Source organism: Felis catus, chromosome E3 (assembly GCF_018350175.1).
Source record: "Felis catus isolate Fca126 chromosome E3, F.catus_Fca126_mat1.0, whole genome shotgun sequence".
Classification (NCBI taxonomy): domain Eukaryota; kingdom Metazoa; phylum Chordata; class Mammalia; order Carnivora; family Felidae; genus Felis; species Felis catus.
Window position 1 is genome coordinate 21808577 of NC_058383.1, and position 23818 is coordinate 21832394.

The 23818-nt window shown below is 40.4% G+C and overlaps 1 long non-coding RNA gene across 1 annotated transcript; it reads right to left on the bottom strand.

The window, feature by feature from the left end:
• Positions 1-3669: 3669 nt before the first annotated feature.
• LOC109495238 lies at positions 3670-7738 on the bottom strand. The gene is made up of 2 exons (XR_002150540.2): positions 7427-7738; positions 3670-4086 (listed from the first exon to the last, which is right to left on the bottom strand). It is a non-coding gene; the product is annotated as an uncharacterized LOC109495238 (long non-coding RNA).
• Positions 7739-23818: the final 16080 nt, after the last annotated feature.

Below are 23818 nucleotides of genomic sequence, written 5' to 3' on the forward strand. Positions count from 1 at the left end.
ACGTGGGACTCGAACCTACAAACTGTGAGATCACAACCTGAGCCGAAGTCAGACGCTTAACTGACTGAGCCACCTGGGCGCCCCTAAAATAAACATTTTTTTAAAACAAAAAAATCTGATTAAGGAATTTGAATAGACATTTTCCCAAAGATGACATAACAGGTACATGAAAAGATGCTTAACATCATTAATCATCAAGGGAATGTAAACCAATACCACAATGAGATATCACAGTATACCTGTTATATGGCTATTATCAATAAGGCAAGGAACAAGTGTTGGAGAGGGTAGGAAAAAGGGAACCCTTGTGCACTGCTGGTGGGAATGTAAATGGCTGCAGCCACTATGGAAAACAGTATGGGGATTCCTCAAAAAATTAAAAATGCAACTACCAGATGACCCAATAATTCTATTTCTGGGTATATGTTTGCTGGAAATATAATCAATATTGGAGAGATATTGCTCTCTCATGTTCACTGCAGCATTATGCACAGGAGCTAAGACATGGAAACAACGTAGGTGTTCACTGATGGATAGTTGAATAAACTGTGATACACACACACACACACACACACACACACACACACACACACACACAGGGATATTACGAAACTATAAAAAAGAAGGAAATCCTGTGTTTTGTGACAATATGGATGGACCCTGAGGGCATTATGTTAAGTGAAATAAGTCAGACAGAGAAAGATAATAATGGTATATTCTCATTTACATGTGGAACCAAAAAAAATCTGAATTACTCAAAACAGAGAGTAAAATGGTGGTTGCCAGCGGCTGGGCGGGGGGCGGGGAAAATGAGGGAGATGATGGTCAAAGAGTACAAACTTCAAGCTATATGTTCTGGGAATCTAATTAATGTACAGCATGATGACTATAATTAACAATACTATAGGGGCACCTGGGTGGTTCCGTGGGTTAAGCCTCTGACTCTTGATTTCAGCTCAAGTCATGATCTCATGGTTCGTGAGATCAAGCCCCATGTTGGGCTCTGTGCCATCAGCTCTGATTTTCTCTCTCTCCCCCCTTCCCTGCTCATGTGCATGCGCGTGCCCTCTCTCAAAATAAGTAAATAAACTTAAAAAAATATTATATTATTGAAAATTGTTAAGAGAGTAGATCTTAAATGTTATCACCACAAACACAAAAAAAAATTATGAGAGAAAATGGAGATGTTAACTAACTTTATTGTGGTAATCATGTCACAATATATATGTGTATCAAATCATTACATTTTACACCTTATACTTACACAGGTTATATGTTAATAATATGTTGATAAAGCTGGAAAAAAAGAAATTATAATTCTCTACGGTAAAAGAATAAAGTAGAAAAATAATTTTATTGTCTCAAAAGACACAGGAAAAAATATTTGATAAAGTTCAAAACCCATTAATGGATGAACAAAACGGAGCAAAGGAGAAATAGGAATTTTCTTAATCTGATTTAAAAAACCCCACAAAACTCTAAAAAAGCCCTTCAGCAAACATGTTACCTAACTGTGTAATATTGAATGCTTTCCCTTTGAGATCAAAATGAGACAAGGAGAATTGCTTTCACCGTTTCTAGTATATTGTATTAGAGGATTTAGCTGGTACAATGAGGCAACAAAAAGAAATTAGAAGGTGTAAGGATTGCAAAGTAACAAAATCAGCTTGCAGAAAACAGTTTGGACGTTTTAAGTTGAACTGAGGCATACTATATGATCCAGCATTTTCAATTCTAGGTATATGCCTAGGGAAATTCTTGTACAAGTACACAGGACATGTGTGACAATGTTCACAACAGTGTTATTCATAATAGCCCCAACTGGGTGTGTGTGTCGGGGTGGGGAGGAACCATAAAGAATAGAATGCATAGGGCATCTGGGTGACTCAGTTGGTTAAGCATCAGACTTTGGCTTAGGTCACGAGATGTCACAGTTTGTGAGTTCGAGCCCCACATCAGGCTCTGCGCTGACAGCACAGATCTTCAGGTCTTCTGTCTCCCTTTCTCTCTGTCCCTTCCCCGCTTATGCGTATATGTGCCTCTCTCTCTCTCTCTCTCTCAAAAATAAAATAGACATTAAAAAAAAGAGAGAGTAGAATGGATAAATAATTTGTAAAACATTCACATGGTTGATTACTATATGCCAGTGAAACTGAATGAACTGAAGCTACAAACATAAACAGAAATGAATCTCAAAAATATCAGGCAAAATACATATGCCACAGAAAAATGTCTTCAGTGTGATTACATTTACATACAACTCACAAAGTTGAAGAAACTTAGTAATATATTGCTTAGGGATACACACATACATGAAAAAAAAACAGAAAAATTATTACAGAAGTCAAGATAAAGGTTACCTCTAGGGAAGATGAAGAGGGATGTTTTTGGAAGATTTCTACGGTGGGAGGTGGTTTTCACAAGGGTATTATTCTTTAAGCTCTACATCTGTATTTCATACATGCTTTATGTGTGATATATTTCACCACAAAGGTCTTTTTCTAAAGCAATTCCCTTTAGATCTAATTACCAGTTTACAGAGAATATAGAGCATAGCAGAACACATTAAATGATACCATGAGTAAACAATCAGCAAAGTCTAGACTTTGGAAAAATCTAGAGGGCAAATCATCTTGTTTCTTCAGTACAAAATTCCAAGGGGAAAAAAAAGAAATGAAGAAGGAACCTGTAACTTACAGAAGACTTAACAGACATATTCATCAACTTCCATGTGTGGATATTTGGATACTCATGGAAGAAAATACTGCAAATTAAATAACATGGCAATTGCAAATGTGTGAGCATTAACTGGTCAGACGATAATAAGGATTTATTTGCAATCTTATTGGGATGTGGTGATGGAACAGTGGTTGTGTTTAAAAAGGGATTCCTTGAAGTGCCTGGGTGATTCAGTTGGTTAAGCGTCTGACTCTTGGTTTCGGCTCAGGTCATAATCTCACGGTTGGTGAGTTTGAGCCCCATGTAGAGCTCTCTCTCTCTGCTTCTTCCCCTCCCTCTTCCCCTTTCCCACTCACTGTCTCTGTCAAAATAAACAAATAAAAAATTACAAATAAATAAAAAGGAAGTCCTTGTCTTTTACAGGTCGATAATGAAATATTTATAGATGAAATTATATCAGTCTTAAGATTCAATTCAAAACAATCCTGGGTGGGAGGGATGGTATAAAGAAAACAAGATTGGCCATGAGTTGAAAATTATTGAAGCTAATGATGGTATACTGGATTTCACTAAGTTTTAACTATGTTTGAAATTCTGCATACTAAAATTAAAATAAAATAAGATAAAAACTGGAGCAAAAAAAAAAAAAGAAAAGAAATTTGCTCAGTCAAGATCTGCTTTGAAAGGGACATTTTGGGGTTCATTACTTTCTCATCGTGCCCAGAATAGCACCATGCTTCTTTCATAGGACAATTTAGATCTGTACTTCTCAGTCTTTAATGTACATCTGAATCAGAAGGATCTCGTTAAAATGCAGATTTGGATCCAGAAGATCTGAAGTGGGGCCTGATATCTGCATTTCTGACAAGCTCACAGGTGATGCTGACGCAGGGTTCCCTAAAGGATGCAGTTATTCCCTCTTCATAACCTCTCTTCCATTGGCCTTCTACCACTTCCTCATTCTCCACCATCCCTTCCTGGGCCCGTTCCCATCCTGGCCCAGCTTAGATTCTGTGGCTCACCTGGACCATCACTCCCTTGTAAACCCCTTCAACATCTTCCTGTGGGATTTGTCCAGCAAAACTTCAACGTGATGACACTACCGTCTCCAGGTGCTTGAACCCAAGCATTTAAACGACGGTGGAGAAAACGACCCAATACATACTCTTCATAGGCACTCTGTTTTATGTAGCAACCCTGCTCCCTCCTTTACAGTGCTTATTTCTCCCTCTCCAAGAGGACCAGTTTAGATGTCCTCTCTTTCCTCTTTCCATCTCCTTTACTCTCTGCTAATGACCTTGCCTTTGTTGTGAAAACAAAAGTTGACACACAGCAAGCTCTTCATCTTCCCAGTACCAAATTTAGGAGTCTTAGTGTGCCTGTTCCATCTTTTCTCCTCATCCCCGCCTATAAAAAAATTAAAATCTGTCATCACCTATCTGTTCACACACACTTTTCCATCCCATCCCCTCTTGCTCATTCAACTGCACCATATTGAGAGTTTACATCATCTAGAGGCTGCTATTGTTTTTAAAAAAGCAAATATAAAATCAAGACAGTTCTTCTAACCCTGCCCCATATCTAAATACTGCCTGATTTCCATTATGCCTTTCATAGTTTACTTACCTCCCTTCACTCCTTTACCCACGCCAACAGGGTTTCTATCCTCACTGCTCCACCAAAACTGCTCTAGTCTAAGTCTTCAGCTAGCTCCAAGGTTCCAAGTCAGACAGACACTTTTCTGTCCTCAATTTACCCGGTGTCTCAGCAACATTTGACCCAGTTCATAAAATTTTTTATCTTTTTCTGTCCTTCTCATCCCCATCCCCACCCCCCACCCCTCGCAAATACCCTCATCCTCTCCTAGTCTTTCCACTTTGGGAATACGTTCACCCACCTGGGAAGCTTTAATATGTCCTTTTTCTTTAACGCCTTTCAAATCCATCAGCAAGCCTTGCTTTTCCTACCACGTAAGCATTTTTTTCTAATCTGTCCACTCCGATTCCATTTTCATTGCAATTACATTAAACTAAATTGTCTCCTAGTTCCCAAACAGGCCACCCACTTCCTTGCCTCAGGGCCTTTGTACATGCTATTGCCTTGCCTGGAACACTTGAACACATTCTGAGTTCCATATGGCCCAAATTTCATTCTAGGGTAACAATCTCAAAGTCTTCCTAGACTCTAAGCCGTTCCCAGATAACCCTGTGAGAAAAGGAGACATTTCTATATCACAGTCTAGATACACTCTTGATCCATGTCCAAAACAGATGCTCAGACTCCTACTTGTTCCAATCAGAAAACAAAGGTTGATATATGACCAAGTTTAAGTTCATTTCCAATCATAGTAAAATTGACCCCAAATTTCCTCCTGGTTTTCAGTTCCTTCCCACAGTAGAGGAAGACAGTACCAGATTATCGTTTTCAATTCATGTTGTAGACTGGAAACAAATGGAACCCCATTTTTTGTAGCTCCTCTGGTTCAGAGACATATTTCTCCATCCCTTGAATCTGGGCTTGCCCATGCAACTTGTCTAGGCCAATGGAACGCTAGCAAATGGGAAACAAGTGGATGTTTGAAATGTGCATGTGCATTGGGCACCCCCACCCCAACCTCGTTGCTTTTGGAACCCAGCTGTCATATGAAGAAGACTGGGCTAGCTCACTAGATGAGGAGACACATGACCCGATCAAGTTCAACTGCCCCTGCCTATCAGCAGACAAATGAATGAGATCATCTAGGACCAGCTACCTGCAGCCAGCCTGCCAGCTGACTAGCTGCATGAGTGAACCCAAGCAAGAACTACCATCCAGATGATCCCACCCACGACTGCCAACCCGTGGCATAACAACCCATGGCTGTTTTAAGCCACTATGTCTCAGCGTGGTTTATAATGCAGCAAAAACTAACTGATACACCTCTTGAAGAAGTCTTTTCATACTGCAGATCCAATTATGCTACCTCCCTACTTAAAATGCTTTAATAGGTTTTCATTGATCCTGGAATACAACCCAAGTCACTTTGGCAAGGCCTACAAGATATCCACGTTGCCTGAATGGCCTCATCTCCTGTCATCATCCCAATCACACTGTGCTCAGCCCGCTGGCTTCTTGCTGGTCTTTGGGTGGTCCCAGCTCTTTCCCACCTCAAGGCCCTCACACATACTATTATTCCTTCTGGAATGCTTTTCCTGGATCTTCACCTGCTTGACTTCCTGGCTCCTCTCTCAGGTTCCAACTTAAGTATTGCGTTGGTGACTCCTTTGACCAAGTCTTCCTCTTTGTCCCCCCAACTGAAGCATGTCTCCAGTTACGTATTCTCATGGCACCCCCTTATTCTTCTAGGCAAATACATTGATTTGAAATAATATGTTGTCTTATATGGTATGTTTAATAGCTGCCTTATCCAATGGACTGTAAACCCCATGAGAACAGGGTGTCTCTGTCTTGCTCACAGAGGTGTCCCCAAACCTTGCATACTACCTGTCACAAAGTAACATGGATGGATTTTTTTTCTAGGCAGTTTATCGCAGTAGGTAACTGTGCAGGCTCTGGAGAGATTCTTCCTGGGCCCTGAATCCTAGCTCTACCCACTTTCTAGTTGAGTGACCTAACTGACTGCTCTGTGTCTCAGTTTGCCTATCTCTAAATTGGAGACAGAAATTGTACCTGTTCATTGAGTTGTTGGGTGGATTGTGCTCAATAACTGTTATTTCTTGCTGAACAGGTGTCAGCACACCTGGATAACAGTGAACCAGAAGCTAGATCTGACACAGCCAACACCTGCTTCCTATAGTAGTGTGGACACTGCCAAGATTAAATCTACATGTGTCTCCTGCATGGCTAGTTTTTCAACCAATGCTCTGCCTCATTATACAAAGGTACAGCCTCAAACTCTGAGCCAGCCCTCTGAAAAGCATACAGTCCTAAGCCTTGAGCACTGGATCCTGGCCCCTGCTTTAAAACGTCACTTCTCCCACAGAGTCAGACATTTGGGGTCAGAAAGCAATGTCTCCTGACTGCTGTAACTGCCCCTCCTATCACTTGATGATCTAGCTAAGCAGGGATCCGGTTAGCCAATGAACATCCACCCGAGGAACAGTTCTGATGGCCCCAAGAAATAGATCAGTCACCCTCTAACACACACACACACACACACACACACACACACACACACACACACACGACAGGAAGTGGGCCATGTACATTGTGTTAGTGAGAAAAACATTTTGGAAGGGATAATTAGTGCATTTCCAATCACCAAGTCCTCAGAGTCTTGTCTTTCAGGTTCTGGACAGAAAGAATAGAAGATCTAGGTGTCCAGAAAAATAGTAATTTTAAAAGGTGAGGGGAACAGACCCCTAAGAAAAGCAGGAGAGAGAGACAAGAAGTGGGGGGCGAATAAGAGGAGAAAATAGGAGTTGGAGAGGGAGGGGGCAGGTGAGAGAGAGACTCAGAGGAGCAAGGCTGAGGAAGGCAAGAGATGGGAAAGAGGCAGGCCGGCGGGGAGAGGGGGGAAAGGGACGGGGGAGCTCCTTCCACCCCAGCGCGACGTAACCAGTAACCAGCGCAGCTCCGCTTTCCGGGGAGGCTGCGGAGGTTCGGCGGACCGAGAGCGAGAGCCGCAGCTCCCCGGAGCCGGCAGGCGCTTTCCTTCCAACGTGCCCAGCAAGGGTGTCCTGTGCATGCTAATGAGGCAGCCTAGGACAGCTTCACAAATAATTGCTCACAGTGTTCAGTAACTTACCAGGCTGGGAGTCAGTGGGCTGCAGAATGATGGGGCACAGCTCCTGGGGGACCCCCAGCAGAGGGGGCCTGGTCTCCAGGTACCCAGTGTTCACAGGTTAGTGCCTGCAAGATGACGGGTTTTCCATTCAGTCGGGCACCAGCCCAAAGGGAGGGAGAGCCAGACCAAAAGGCAAAAGAGAGGAGGGGAACCTGCTTGTGTTTTTGTATTTAAATTGTTTTTGAGCCCACGTAGCCCTGGGAGTCACATGCTGCCTCCAACATCACCGGAGTCATCACATGATACAGGTCCCCCATCATGTGATAAGACAATTCTGCCTAACTTCGGCCCCCCACCCCCACCCCCACCTCACAGGCTGACTGATAAAGTGCTTCTGGAGGAGACCCCCGCCCCTCCCCGCAGAAATCTGGTTGAGGGAGGGATGCAGATGGAGAAAGCTTGGAGCCCATGCAACGCTGAGATCTTGACGAATACTTAATACGCCTTTCCCCCTCCTCCTAAGCTACTGCGACTTGGAGCCGCGCCAGCCTCATTTGAATTCCAGCCTTTGTGAATAACTCAAGTGTCGCCACCGTTGCTCCAGCAATCGCAGGGCCTTTGCGCTCACACCAGCCTGCCTCGTTCTGGAAAGCCCTGGTCCGCCGCCTCCCCGCCCCGCAGCTTCCATGCCGCCTCACCGGGCAGCGGGAGCGGGGCGGAGGTGGGGAGACTGCGCCCGCTGAACCTTCTAGGCTTTCTTTTTTTTTTTTTTTTTTTTTCCCAGCTGCAGTGAGAGTCAGGTGGGGCCCCGTCTGGCTCTCTGATTAGGCTGTCTCCTCTTGGTGCTCCTAGCTCTGTTCTGCCTGCAGGATTTCTCTCTACCAATCTGCATGTGTGCGTGCATTTCTAGGTTTGTCTCCTTCATCAAGATACAGTTGAATCGATTTGGTTTAAAGATCTGTTGGGCTTGTTTCCTCCCACGTCAGTAGCCTCCTTTCCTCATTGATTCCTTCACTCTAACAATCTTTTATTAAACAAACGTTTTTGTAGAGCACCTACTATGTTGCAGGTCTTGTGCTCGGCTCTGGTGAGGAGGAGAAGGAGAGGTTTTAAAGATGCATAAAGTCGGCTCCCTGTTCTTGGGGTCATGTTGTGGCCGAGGCAACAGAAACACAGACAGAAGTAGCACATGCAGATTTCATGGTCACACAAACTTGTTTCTACAGAAATGTAAATTCCCTGTTTGTCTAGGCCCAAATCGATTTCTATCCTAACCACCCTGCCCCCCCCTTCTGCCACATGCAGGAAACAATTTATCACACCATTTAAATTCCATCAGGGGTAAGCAGTCAAGTATGTGTGTCACAGACACCTCTGCTTTATTGTGTAGGACAAAACTTTTTTATTTGGAGCTGTCTCTTTCCACTGGCGCCCATCTGGCCTTCAGACATAATCCTCTTTTGCTGGACCTCACCCCCAAATTGCAAAGTGACAGTGAAGGACTCTCCTTCTAAGGAAAGGGTCCACACGGTTTCTTTACTAGTTAGTTCATCTGAGTGAGTATCAGAGCTTATCAACCCCAGGGTGGAGAGCAACAAGAGAAAAATCTTTTTTTTTTTTTAAGATTTTTTTTCTTTGTTAAAATGTTTATTTTTGAGAAAGAAAACAAGTGGGGGATGGGCAGAGAAAGATGGGGACAGAGGATCCAAAGCCAGCTCTGTGCTGACAGGAGAGAGCCTGATATGAGGCTCAAACTCACAAATCATGAAATTATGACCTGAGCTGAAGCTGGATGCTTAACTGATTGAGCCACCCAGGGTCCCCTGAAAAGAGAAAAATCTTTCATTTTACTTGCTTTAAATCTGAAGCAGAGAAAAACCACCCAGATGAGTTTACTGGAAAGTGATTAGATTCAGTTTCCTGTATTGGCAGAATGGGTGGTGAGTGAGGGTGCGGCAGGGAGGCTGGAGGCAGGGGTGAAGTTCAGGTGTAGAACTTCTTGCCTTACACATTTCTACAACTCATATTCCCTGTCAACAAAACCCCTTTATAAACATTCCAATAGCAATGTTTCCAATGTAGGCATGTGACAGTTCTTGCCAGAGGGGTGAGAGGGTCAACTGCTTGGACCTTCTGGAAAGATTTTTCCTATTTAATAAGAGGGAGGCTCATGAGGAAAAAAGTCCTTTTCTTGCTTGCTACATTTTGCTACTTGGATGTGGTCATGGGAGACAGCCATGTGACAATGAGTTAAAGAACATCATTAACATGCTAAAGATGGCAAAGAAGAAGACTGAAAGGGGTGCCTGTGTGGCTCAGTTGGTTGAGCATCCAACTCTTGATTTTGGCTCAGGTCATGATCCCACAGCTGTGAGATGGAGCCCCCCACTGGGCTCTGCACTGAGTGTGGAGCCTGCTTGGGATTCTCTCTCTCTTCCCCCATCTGCCCCTTCCTCATGTGCACATGTGCATTCTCTCTCTCTCTCTCTCTCTCCCTCCCTCCCTCCCTCCCTCCCTCTCTCTCTAAATAAACATTACAAAAAAGGACAGAAAAGCCATAGGTCCTTAATGGAATTGAACTGCCAAAATGACCAGCTATCTTACCACTTGTGGTTGGAACACATCCTAACTGAAACCGCATCCAAGGAATTTGGCTGTTGCTTGCTGGTCATCAATGAACTTGTGGAGGTGGAGGTCTGGTGACAGTGGGTTAAGAAGTAAATTGGAAAATTCTATTCCTGACAATATGGAGGACCCGATAGGCATAGAGAAATTCTGGATAAAATATAACAGGCATTCTTTCAAGTGCAGAGCGGAGCTGCCTAAAAGGCAAGAGGAAACAGAAAACCAGAGAGCCAAGCACCATAAATTAACACTGTGCCAATCTTGAAGAACTGGTGCTTGGTGGGGATGTGGTAGCCTTAGAAGATTGGGTTGTAGCCCAGGCAGCTGAAGGTGACAAAGTCTTGCCCCTGAGAGCTGGAAATGAAATTTCTACATCAACTTAGGGCCCTTAAAGCACTGTATTCTCAATGAAAATGTGGAACAGGACAAAGTTTACCTTTATGTCCAAGAAAACATGGATCTTGTGGGATCTGACCTGAATTCTAAGTCAGAGAAAAAATGACTCCCCTGATAATTAATAAGCCTGTCTTGTCCTCACGTGCCATTGATGTTTGAATATACAGTCGACGCTTGAACAACACAGGGATTAGTGGCATTGACCCCCGATGCAGTAAAAATCCACAAACTTTTGACTCTTCAAAAACTTAACTACTAATATCTTTCTGTTGACCAGAAACCTAAACAGTCAATTAATACATATTTTTATGTTATATATAATACTGTATTCTTATAATATAAAGTAAGCTAGAAAAAAGAAAATGTTATTAAGAAAATCATAACAAAGAGAAACTACATTTATAGTACTGTCCTGTAAAAAAAAAAAAGTCCATGTACAAGTGACCTCCACAGTTCAAGGTTGTGTTGTTCAAAGGTCAACTGTAAACCACTTTTATGACACAGAAAAAACAAAAATAAAAAATAACACATAAAGAGAGGAGCCTTGGACAGGCAAACATAAAACTGATCTAAAAGCAAATTCCTTAAGCCCAGGCCTCAAAGAATACCCACAGATTAAGTTCCCATCACAGATGAGTTCATAATCCAAAATTTAAAAACACCAGTTCTTTTAACACACAGCCAGAACAAAGAGCAGGACAGACACTATAAATTTCATATAATAAAACAGTTGAATGAAGTCTATTAAAAAACTTTATGCTTAACTTTTAAAAAAGAGGGAGTGCCCTTTGATTCCAAATAAGATGGAATAACAGGAATTAGATGTACCCTTCTGCCTGAAATTGAAAAAAAAAAAGACAAAATATATGACAACAGTTTTCAAGACATTGAATGTCAGATAACAAAGGACAGTGATCTTCGAGACAAAGGAAACCAAGGAGATAAGCCCTATTATTGCCCCATATTACTCCCTAGAGAGAGTTTCCAAGCTGCAGTGCAGATGTGGAACTCAAACGGAGTCTGACAGTCTCCCTAAGTCAAAGAGACAGAGCTGGGAGTCCAGGGAGGCCAATACCAATAGGGTTTTCAGGGCAGTTCACTGGAGAGGACAGAGCTGCACAGAAAATGAAGTGCAAGGGTATCTCTCAAGTCTTCAGTTGAGTACATAACATCACATGTCTGTGAGAAAACTACCTAACACGATGGGAAAAACTACCCCAAAGGATTTGAGAGACTGAGTTTTGGGGGTACACATAGGGCCAGGAATACCTCCTGCTCACTATCCTAGAATGGAAAACTTCCTAATTCACAGGGTATCAGGTAGGACAGTTAGAAGTGTTTTGCCTCAGTGGTGGGACTGAATTATGCCTAGACTAAACACAACTCTGGTTTAACCAAACAAACTTTCAAAGCAAGCTTTGAAAGGATCAGCAGGTTTCCAAGTAACTGAACTGCACCCCCTATCAAAGTTCAAAAGTATTTAAAGAAATACAGAAACAGCTAGCACACGTCAAAGTAAAATTCACAAGTCTACCATCTGATCTCCAAAATTAACAGACATGCAAAGAAACAGAAAAACATAACTCATGGAGAGGAGAAATAATCAATCAAAACTAACCTAGAAATGGCACACAATAGAATTAGTATATAAGGAAGTGCAAGCAGTTACAATAATTACCTTCCATATGTACTAGAGGAAAGATGAGACATGTTAGGTAGAAACATGGAAGATGGAACAAAGAACAAAATCAGTCTTCTAGATTTAAAAAAAAAGGAAAAAAAATTATGGCTGAAATTTGTCCAAATAGATGAAAACTATAAACACAAAGATCCAAAAAGCTAAACAAACACTAACCATGAGAAACATAAGGAAAACTACGCCAAAGAATGTCATAATCAAACTTCTTAAAACCAACTATAAAGAGGAAATATTAAAAGTGGGTAGGGATCATTTCACATCTGGTGGAATTGCTATAATTAAAAAAAAAAAACATGCTTTTGTGTTGGCAAAGATAGGGAGAAATTAGAATCCTCTACACTGCTGGTGAGAATGTACAATGGTGCAGCCACTTTGGAAAACAGTTTGGCAATTACCTAAAAAGTTAAATATTCAATTACTATTTGGTTCAATAGTTTTGATCCTAGTTGCATACCCAAGAAAACACGTGTTTCATAAAAACTAATACATAAGTGTTCATAGCAGCATTAATCACAATAGCCAAAACATGGAAATCTAAGTGTCCCTCAAATGATTAATAGAGAAGCAAAATGTAGTATATACTTAAAATGAAATATTATGTGGTCATAAAAAGAAATTAAATACTGATACAAGGTGCAACATGAATGAACCTTAAAAACATATTAAGTGAAAGAAGGCAGACGTCAAAAAACCCATGTATTATATGATTCCCTTTATATTGAATATCCAGTATATGCACATCTGTAAAGAAAAGTAGATTAGGGCTGGAGAGATGAGGGTATTGGGGATGTGGTAACAGCTAAAGTGTATGGGTTTCTTTCTGGGGGTGATAAAATCCTCTAAGGTTGTGTAGTGATCACTGCACAACTCTGTGAATATACTAAAAACCACTGAGTTGTATACTTTAAATGTGCAATATGTGAATTATACTTCAATAAAGCTGTTACAAAAAATAAGCAAGCAATGAGAGAGTGGAAAATTTTACAGAGAAACAAAAGGAAGGATGATAGTAAATTTCTGTTGGAAAAAATGCATATGAGACACAGTATAACATCTTTCCTTTAGTAAAAGGAAAAAAAGTCAACCTAGAATTCTACACTTAGCAATAAATCTTTCAAAAAGTAAAGCAAAATAAAAATGTTTTTAGTCATACAAAAGCTGAAAAAAATTCATCACCAGCAGACCTTCACTATAGGAAATGTTCAAGGAAGTCCTTCAGGCAGAAGAAAATGATGCCAGATGGCAATCTGGATCTACATAAAGGAATCTCAATTCCTTGAGATTATAAAGGAATAAAGAGGACAAAGAATAGTAAATATAAATACTTTATTTCTTATTTAAAGCTCTGTAAAAATAATAATAACGTATTGTGGGTATACAAAATAACTAGAAGTAAAGTATATGACAAAAAAATAGCATGAAAACCAGAAGAAGAGAAATAGAAGTATAAGATCCTTGTACTAACTATATGTGAAGTGGAATATCACTTGAAAGTGGGCTGTGATTAAGTGTAAGATATATAGTATAAACCTAAAGCAAGCACTAAAATAACATAATTAGAAGTCATAGCTAATATACCAACAGAGAAGATGAAATGGAATAACAAAAATATTCATTTCACCTGAAAACAGAAAAAAGGAAAAGGGAAACAAAGATGATTTCAACCCATTCATATCAGCAATCACATTAAATATAAATGATCTAAACACCCCATTCCAAAGCAGAGACTGTGAGAGTGAATCAAAAAGCAAGAACCAATTGTATGTTAAAAGAAACCCATTTTAAATATAAAATACAAATAGGTTAAAAACACAAAGATGGGAAAAGATGTTACTATGCTAACATTAACCAAAAGAAGGGTAGATTGGTTCTATCAATATCAAACATAGGGAGATGTCTACTTCAAGAGATAAAGAGGGTAATTTCATAATGACAACAGGGTTAATTAATCAAGAGCATATAACAAACTTAACATTTATTCACCAAATAAGAGAGCTTCAAAATAAATGAAGCACAAGAGATAGTACAGTCAGGAAAAACAGGCAGATCCACAATGATAGGCAGATATTTCAACATCCATCTTTCAATAATTAATAGAACAACTATACAGAAAATAAGCATAGAAAACTTGAACATTTTGACAAACTCACTCTAATTGACATTTACCGGACATTCCATATGACAATAGCAGAATACACATTGTTTTCAAGTGCGCATAGAATGCTTACCAGGATAAATGACAGCCTCAGTCATAAGACAAATTTCAATAAACTCGAATAAATAAAAATCATATAAGGTCTTCTCCTACCAAAATGGAATTAAATTAGAAATCAGTAACATATAGTTTTGTGTGTGTGTCTCACATCCATGAAATATATAGCCAGATCAACACTAAACCATCCCGCACACCTAGAAAACCGATTTGAGGATGAACACAACAATCTGCACAACCCGAACCACAATCTGCACAACCAGAACTCAGCAGGTAAGCGGCGCAGAGAGGTGAACTGGGGGAGAGAGAAGCCACAGAGGGCAGGGAGTTGTTTTTGCTTGTGGAGAGAGGATGGGGGGGGGGGGGGGAGGGGGGGAGACAGGAAAAGCACCCCCAAAAGCAGCTGGACAGAAAATGGAAAAGTGGAAACAGCCACAGTGACTGAACTAAAAAGGGAGAAAGGAGAAAAGAGAGGGTTTCAATTCCATTAAGACTCTATAAAGGGGAGTGCAGAGGCTGAAACTCTGCAGCTGATACCTGGTGGTGCCCTGGTGGGAAGGACGAATCCCCGGGAGCAGAGTGGAGTCTGGGGGTCTTCAGGCCACATGGCAGAGGCGGTTCCCCTGCTGGGAGGGCATCTGGTAGAGTCCGTGTGGCCACCTCGGCAGACCCCAAAGAAAAACCACATTAGCTGGTGCTGGAACACGGTCCCTGGGGGTGAAGCCTGGTGCCAGACGCGTGTTGTGATTTGCCATAATCCCTGAAACGCTGCTGCTACACTATCGCGCAAACGTTTTCTGGGGCGGGCTGGCACCCGGTCGCGGTCTCTGGGCCTCGGCAGCAGCACTGTACCGCAAACATTCCTGGGTGCAGCCGGCACCCGGCCATTGCTCAGTGAGACCCTCCACAGAGGGGCAGAACGGCTGGAGGCCACAGTCTCACAGAAATACGGGGTCGGGAAACACACCCGCATCTGAGATAAAACTCAGAAGGGAGGTGCTGCCTGGGGCTTGGTCACGGAGGGTGTAAAAGCAGGGAATGGATGGAAGCCGAAGACAAAGGACCGGTGCGCGATTGCTGATCATGGAGAACGGAGATCTGATAAGAGACTGGGTGGCTGGGTGACGCCATTTTTGCCGCTCTGGCGCATGCGCATACGCACCTACAAGCGCCACAACCGTCCACCCCAGTAAGCTAAGCGGCGCCATCTAGTGGAGAATGGAGCCATTACACTAAGCCCCACCCAACTGGGCCAACCTCGCTCTTCAGGAATAAAACTCTCCGCTTGGTTAGTTTACGGACTAAAAAGTGCTTCAGTTTGACTTCTAGGGGAAAATGAAGTAATTTTAATCATATTTCAGTCTGTTCGCTCGTCCATCTACTCAATTTTCTTTTTTTTCCATTTCTCTTTTTTTCTCTTTTTCATTTTTCTTGAATACAGAAAGAGAAAAATTTATTTTTGTTTTCAATTTTTATTAAAAATATTTTTATTTTTTTCTACTATATTTTTTACTTTTGTGTAAATTTTTTCAAATTCTATTTTACTTCCATCATTTGATTGTATTCTGTTTCAGTGTATTCATTTTTTCAAATTTTCAAACGATTTCCTTTTTTTCCCTTTCCTCTTTTTTCTCTAATCTATCAAGCCCCTTTCAACTCCCAGACCAAAACACACCTAGGATCTAGCATCATTTATTTGATGTGTGTGTGTGTGTGTTGTTTTTAATTTTAACTAACAAATTTTTTTTTTTGTTTTTACCTCATTAATTCCTTTTCTCCCTTTAAAATGATGAAATGAAGGAATTTACCCCAAGAGAAAGAGCAGGATGAAATGACATCCAGGGACTTAACCAACACAGATACAAGCCAGGTGTCTGAACCAGAATTGAGAATCACAATAATAAGAATACTAGCTGGGGTGGAAAATAGATTAGAATCCCTTTCTGTGGAGATAAAAGAAGTAAAAGTTAGTCAGGATGAAATAAAAAATGCTATACCTGAGCTGCAATCTCAAATGGATGACATGGCAACAAGGATTGATGAGGCAGAGCAGAGAATCAGTGATATAGAGGACAAAATTATGGAGAATAATGAAGCAGAAAAAAAGAGGGAGACTAAGGCAAAAGAGCAGGATTTAAAGAATTAGAGAAATCAGTGACTCATTAAAAAGGAACAACATCAGAATCATAGGGGTCCTGGAAGAGGAGAGAGAAATAGGGGTAGAGGTTATGTGAGCAAATCATAGCAGAAAATTTTCCTAACCTGGGAAAGACACAGACATCAAAATCCAAGAAGCACAGAGGACTCCCATTAGATTCAACAAAAACCAACCATCAAAGAGGCATATTATAGTCAAATTCACAAAATACTCAGGCAAGGAAAGAATCATGAAAGCAGCAAGGGAAAAAAAGTCCTTAACCTACAAGGGAAGACAGATCAGGGTTGCACCAGACCTATTCACAGAAACTTGGCAGGCCAGAAAGGAGTGGCAGGATATATTCAATGTGCTGAATCAGGCAAATATGCAGCCAAGAATTCTTTATCCACCAAGGCTGTCATTCAAAATAGAAGGAGAGATTAAAAGTTTCCCAGACAAACAAAAATTAAAGGAGTTTGTGACCACTAAACCAGCACTGCAAGAAATTTTAAGGGGGACTCTCTGAGGGGAGAAAAGATGAAAATAAATAAATACATAAACACACACACACATACATACAAACATAAATAAACAAGCAAACAAACAAATAAATAAATAAACACCAAAAGCACCAAAGACTAGAAAAGACCAGAGAACACCACCAGAAACTCCAACTCTACAAGCAACATAATGGCAATAAATTCAGTATCTTTCCAGTACTCATTCTAAATGTCAATGGACTCAATGCTCCAATCAAAAGACATAGGATAACAGAATAGATAAGAAAACAAGATCCATCTATATGCTGTTTACAAGAGACCCACTTTAGACCTAAAGACACCTTCAGATTGAAAGTAAGGGGGTGGAGAACCATCTATCATGTTAATGGTCAACAAAAGAAAGCCGGAGTAGCCATACTTATATCAGACAATCTAGACTTTAAAATAAAGACTGTATCAAGAGATGAAGAAGGGCATTATATCATAAATAAGGGGTCTATCCACCAAGAAGACCTCACAATTGTAAATGTTCAGGCGCCAAATGTGGAACCACCCAAATATATAAATCAATTAATCACAAACATAAAGAAACTCATTAATAATACCAGAATAGTAGGGGACTTCAACACCCCCACTTACAACAATGGACAGATCATCTAATCAGAAAATCAACAAGGAAACAATGGCCTTGAATGACACACAGGACCAGATGGACTTAACAGATATATTCAGAACATTTCATCCTACAGCAGCAGAATATACATTCTTCTCCAGTGCACATGGAACATTCTCCAGAATAGATCACATACTGGGTCACAAATTACCCCCTCATGAGTACAAAAAGATCGAGATCATACCATGCATATTTTCAGACCACAACACTATGAAACTCAAAATCAACCACAAGAAAAAATCTGGAAAGACAGCAAACACTTGGAAACTAAAGAACATCCTACTCAAGAATGAATGGGCTAACCAGGAAGTTAAAGAGGAAATTAAAAAGTACATGGAAGCCAATGAAAATGATAACACCACAACCTAAAACCTCTGTGATGCAGCAAAGGTGGTCATAAGAGGAAAGTATATAGCAATCCAGGCCTTCCTAAAGAAGGAAGAAAGTTCTCAGATACCCAACCTAACCTTACACCTTAAACAGCTGGAAAAAGAACAGCAAATAAAACCCAAAACCAGCAGAACACAGGAAATAAGAAAGATTAGAGCAGAAATTACTGCTATTGAGACCAAAAAAACAGTAGAACAGATCAATGAAACCAGAAGCTGGTTCTTTAAAAGAATTAACAAAATTGATAAACCACTAGCCAGTTTGATCAAAAAGAAAAAGGACCCAAATAAATAAAATCAAGAATGAAAGAGGAGAGATCACAACCAATGCAGCAGAAATAAAAACAATAATAAGAGAATATTATGAGCAATTATACATCAATAAAATGGGCAATCTGGAAGAAATGGACAAATTCCTAGAAACATATACACTATCAAAACTGAAACAGGAAGAAATAGAAAATTTGAACAGATCCATAACCAGTAAAGAAGTCAAACTGGTAATCAAAAATCTCCCAAAAAACAAGAGTCCAGGGCCAGATGGCTTTCCAGGGGAATTCTACCAAACATTTAAGGAAGAGTTAACACCTATTCTCTTGAAGCTGTTCCAAAAAATAGAAATGGAAGGAAAACTTCCAAACTCTCTCTATGAAGCCAGCATTACCTTGATTCCAAAACCAGACATTGACCCCACTAAAAAGGAGAACTACAGACCAATTTCCTGATGAACATGGATGCAAAACTCGTCAGCAAGATATTAGCAAATTGTATCCAACAATACATTAAAAAAAATTATTCATCACAACCAAGTGGGATTTATACCTATGATGCAGGGCTGGTTCAATACCTGCAAAACAATTAACGTGATTCATCACATCAATAAAAGAAAGGACAAGAACCACATGATCCTCTCAGAAGATGCAGAGAAAGCATTTGACAAAACACAACATCCTTTCTTGATAAAAACCCTCAAGAAAGTAGGGATAGAAGGATCATACCTCAAGATCATAAAAGCCATATACAAAAGACCCAATGCTAATATCATCCTCAATGGGGAAAAACTGAGAACTTTCCCCCTAAGGTCAGGAGAAAGACAGGGATGTCCACTCTCACCACTGTTATTCAACATAGTATTGGAAGTCTTAGCTTCTGCAATCAGACAACACAAAGAAATAAAAGGCATCCACATTGGCCAGGAGGAGGTCAAACTTTCACTCTTCGCAGATGACATGATACTCCATATGGAAAACCCAAAAGATTCCACCAAAAAGCTGCTAGAACTGATTCATGAATTCAGCAAAGTTGCAGGATATAAAATCAATGCACAGAAATTGGTTGCATTCCTATACACCAACAATGAAGAAAGAGAAATCAAGGAATCGATCCCATTTATAATTGCACCAAAAACCATAAAATACCTAGGAAGAAATCTAACCAAAGAGGTGAACAATCTATACACTGAAAACTATAGAAAGCTTATGAAAGAAATTGAATAAGACACACAAAAAAACGGAAAAATATTCCATGTTTCTGGATAGGAAGAACAAATATTGTTCCATAGCCAAAGTATGGAAAGGCCAAAATGTCTATCGATGGAAGAATGAATAAAGAAGATGTGGCATATATATACAATGGAGTATTACTCGGCAATCAAAAAGAATGAAATCTTGCCATTTGCAACTACATGGATGGAACTAGAGGGTATTATGCTAAGCAAAATTAGTCAGAAAGACAAATATCATATGACTTCACTCATATGAGGACTTTAAGACAGAACAGATGAGCACAAGGGAAGGGAAGCAAAAATAATATAAAAACAGGGAGGGGGCCAAAACATAAGAGACTCATATATGGAGAAGACACTGAGGGTTACTGGAGGGGTATGGAGGGGGGATGAGCTAAATGGGTAAGGGGCACTAAGGAATCTATTCCTGAAATCATTGTTGCACTATATGCTAACTAATTTGGATGTAAATTTTAAAAATAACATAACATAACATAACATAACATAACATAACATAACATAACATAACATAACATCAGTAACATATATTGGGGAGCCTGGGTGGCTCAGTCAGTTAAGCATCTGACTTTGGCTTAGGTCATGATGTCACAGTCCGTGGGTTTGAGCCCTGCATCAGGTTCTGTGCTGACAACTCAGAGCCTGCAGCCTGGAGCCTGCTTCAGACTCTGTGTCTCCCTCTCTCTCTATCCCTCCCTGACTACTGCTCTGTCTCTCTCTGTCTCTCAAAAATAAATAAATGTTAAAAAAGAAAAGAAAAGAAAAGAAAGACCTCAACTCAATAACTTCAGCTATTGCCTTAAGAAATTAGGAGAAAAAAAATAAAAGCAAATAAAGCACAGAGTAAGCAGAAGAAAGGAAATATAAAATTAGAACAGATATTTACAAAATAGACAACTAAAAGATAATACAGAAAAATCAATGAAACCAAAAGCCGATGTTAACAGATCAATACAATTAATAAACTTCTAGCCACACTTGTCAGGGAGAAAAAAGGAGAAGACACAAGCTACCAATATCAGGAGTGAGAAAGATAACACTACTCCAGATTCTATGAATATTAAAAAGGATAAGAAGAAGGTATTATGGGTAACTTTACGTTGATGAACTTGACAACTTTGATAAAGTAGGAAAGTGCCTGGAAAGACACAAAGTGTCAAAGCTCACTCAAGAATAGATAGATAACTTGGATAAGTGTTATGTCTATTAAAGAAATTGAAATTGCAGTTAAAATCTTTTCAGTAAGGGAAACTACAGGGGCAGATGACTTCACTGAGTAATTCTACCAAGTTCTTAAAAAAAAAATGTTTGTTTATTTATGTGACAGAGAGAAAGAGAGAGAATGTGTGTGTGGGGGGTGGGGAAGGAAGAAACAGAGAGAGAGAGAGAGAGAGAGAGAGAGAGAGAGAATCCCAAGCAGGCTCCGCGCTCAGCACAGAGCCTGACGTGGGGCTCTATCTCATAACCATGAGATCATGACCTGAGATGAAATCAAGAGTCAGATGCATAACAGACTGAACCACCCAGACACCCCTGTACCAAATTCTTAAGGAAGAAATAATTCAAATTCTATACCAGCTCTTCCAGAAAATTGAAGGAGAAATATTTCCCAATGAATTCTACAAAGTCAGCACTGCTCAGATATCAAATTCAGACAAACACAGTACAAGGAACATAACTAAAAATGAATATACCTCTTAAAAAGATGAAAAAATTCTTAACAAAGTTTTATTAAATTGAATTTAATATCATATGAAAGGGCTACCACATAATGATCCAGTGGGGTTTATTCCAGCTATATAAGGTCAATTTAACACTTAATCAATGAGGGGCGCCTGGGTGGCGCAGTCGGTTAAGCGTCCGACTTCAGCCAGGTCACGATCTCGCGGTCCGTGAGTTCGAGCCCCGTGTCAGGCTCTGGGCTGATGGCTCGGAGCCTGGAGCCTGGAGCCTGTTTCCGTTTCTGTGTCTCCCTCTCTCTCTGCCCCTCGCCCGTTCATGCTCTGTCTCTCTCTGTCCCAAAAATAAATAAACGCTGAAAAATAAAATAAAAAAAAAAAAAAGATGAAAAAATTCTTAACAAAGTTTTATTAAATTGAATTTAATATCATATGAAAGGGCTACCACATAATGATCCAGTGGGGTTTATTCCAGCTATATAAGGTCAATTTAACACTTAATCAATGAGGGGCGCCTGGGTGGTGCAGTCAGTTAAGCGTCCGACTTCAGCCAGGTCACAATCTCGCGGTCCGTGAGTTCGAGCCCTGCGTCAGGCTCTGGGCTGATGGCTCAGAGCCTGGAGCCTGTTTCCGATTCTGTGTCTCCCTCTCTCTCTGCCCCTCCCCCGTTCATGCTCTGTCTCTCTCTGTCCCAAAAATAAATAAACGTTGAAAAAAAAATTTTTTTTTAAAAATTAAAAAAAAAAATTAAAAAAAAATTTAATCAATGTAATTCACATGATGACTAGAAAAGAAAACCCACACAATTATTTCAATAGATGCCAAAAATTTTTTTTGACAAAACACAACAGCCATTACAAATAACTCTCAGCAAACTAGGAATAGATGGGAACTTTCCCAACCTAATAAAGGGCATCTATGAAAACAATCTATAGCTAACATCACACGTAGTAGTGAAAGACTAAAAGCTTTCCCCATAAGATGAGGAACAAGACAAGAATGTCTGTTCTCATTACTAGTATCCAACACTGTATTACAAGTCTTGGCCAGGGTGCTCAAGCAAGAAAATAAATAAATAAATCAAAGGCACCTTAGATTGGAAAGAAAGTAGCAAACCTGTTTTTATTCGCAGGCAACAGGATCATTATCTAGAAAATGTATGAAAAAACATACTTGAATTAATATGTAAGTTTAGTGAAATTTCAGGATACAAGCCCAATTTCCAAAATTGTTGCCAGACACTAGCAACAAACAGAATGGAAATTTTAAGAAATACTGTGTATGAAAGCATGAAAATATGAAAAGCTTGAGGACAAATCTGACCAAAAATATGTATGTCTTGAGGTGCCTGGATGGCACCTGACTTCGTCTCAGGTCATAATCTCAAGACTCGTGAGTTCAAGCCCTGCATCGGTCTCTGTGCTGACAGCTCGGAGCCTGGAGCCTGCTTCAGATTCTGTGTCTCCCTCTCTCTCTGCCCCTTCCCCTGCTCACTCTCCATCCCTCTCTCTCTCTCTCTCTCTCCAAAAATAAATAAAAATTAAAAATTTTTTAAAAAATATGTAAGTCCTATACACTGAAAATTCCAAAACCCTGAGAGAAATGAAAGAACATCTAAATAAATGGAAACATCCATGGGTTTATGGATTGGAAGACTCAGTATTGCTAATACATCAATTCTCCCCAAATTAATCTGTTGACTCAATGCAATCTTAACAAAAATCCCAGAAGGAGGGGTGCCAGGCTGGCTCAGCTGGTGGAGTGTGCAACTCTTGATCTCAGGATTGTGAGTTTGAGGCCCATGCTGGGTGTAGAGATTAGTTAAAAATAAAATCTTGGGGCACCTGGGTGGCTCAGTCGTTTAAGCATCCGACTTCAACTCAGATCATGATCTCACAGTGCATGAGTTCAAGCCCCACGTTGGGCTCTGTGCAGATAGCTCAGAGCCTGGAGCCTGCTTTGGATTCTGTTTCTCCCTCTCTCTCTACCCCTCCTCCACTCATGCTCTGTCTCTATCAAAAATAAACATTAAAAAATGTTTTTAAATAAAATATTTTTTAAAAATCTCAGAAGACGGGCGCCTGGGTGGCTTAGTCAGTTAAGTATCCGACTGCAGCTCAGGTCATGGTCTCACGAGCCCCATGTCAGGCTCTGTGCTGACAGCTCAGAGCCTGGAGCCTGCTTCAGATTCTGTGTCTCCTTCTCTCTCTGCCCCTCCCCTGCTCATGCTCTGTCTCTGTCTCTCAAAAATAAATAAATGCTAAAAAAATAAAATAAAATAAAAATAAAAATCCCAGAAGACATTTAAAAAAATTTTTTTAATGTTTATTTATTTTTGAGACATAGAGAGACAGAGGATGAACAGAGGAGGGTCAGAGAGAGAGGGAGACACAGAATCTGAAACAGGCTCCAGGCTCCAAGCTGTCAGCACAGAGCCCGATGCAGGGCTCAAACCCACAGACCGTGAGATCATGACCTGGACCGAAGTCGGACGCTCAACCGACTGAGCCACCCAGGCGCCCCCAGAAGACATTTTTTAAAAATAGTCTTCATAACCAGTGTAGAACTCGAGCTCACGACC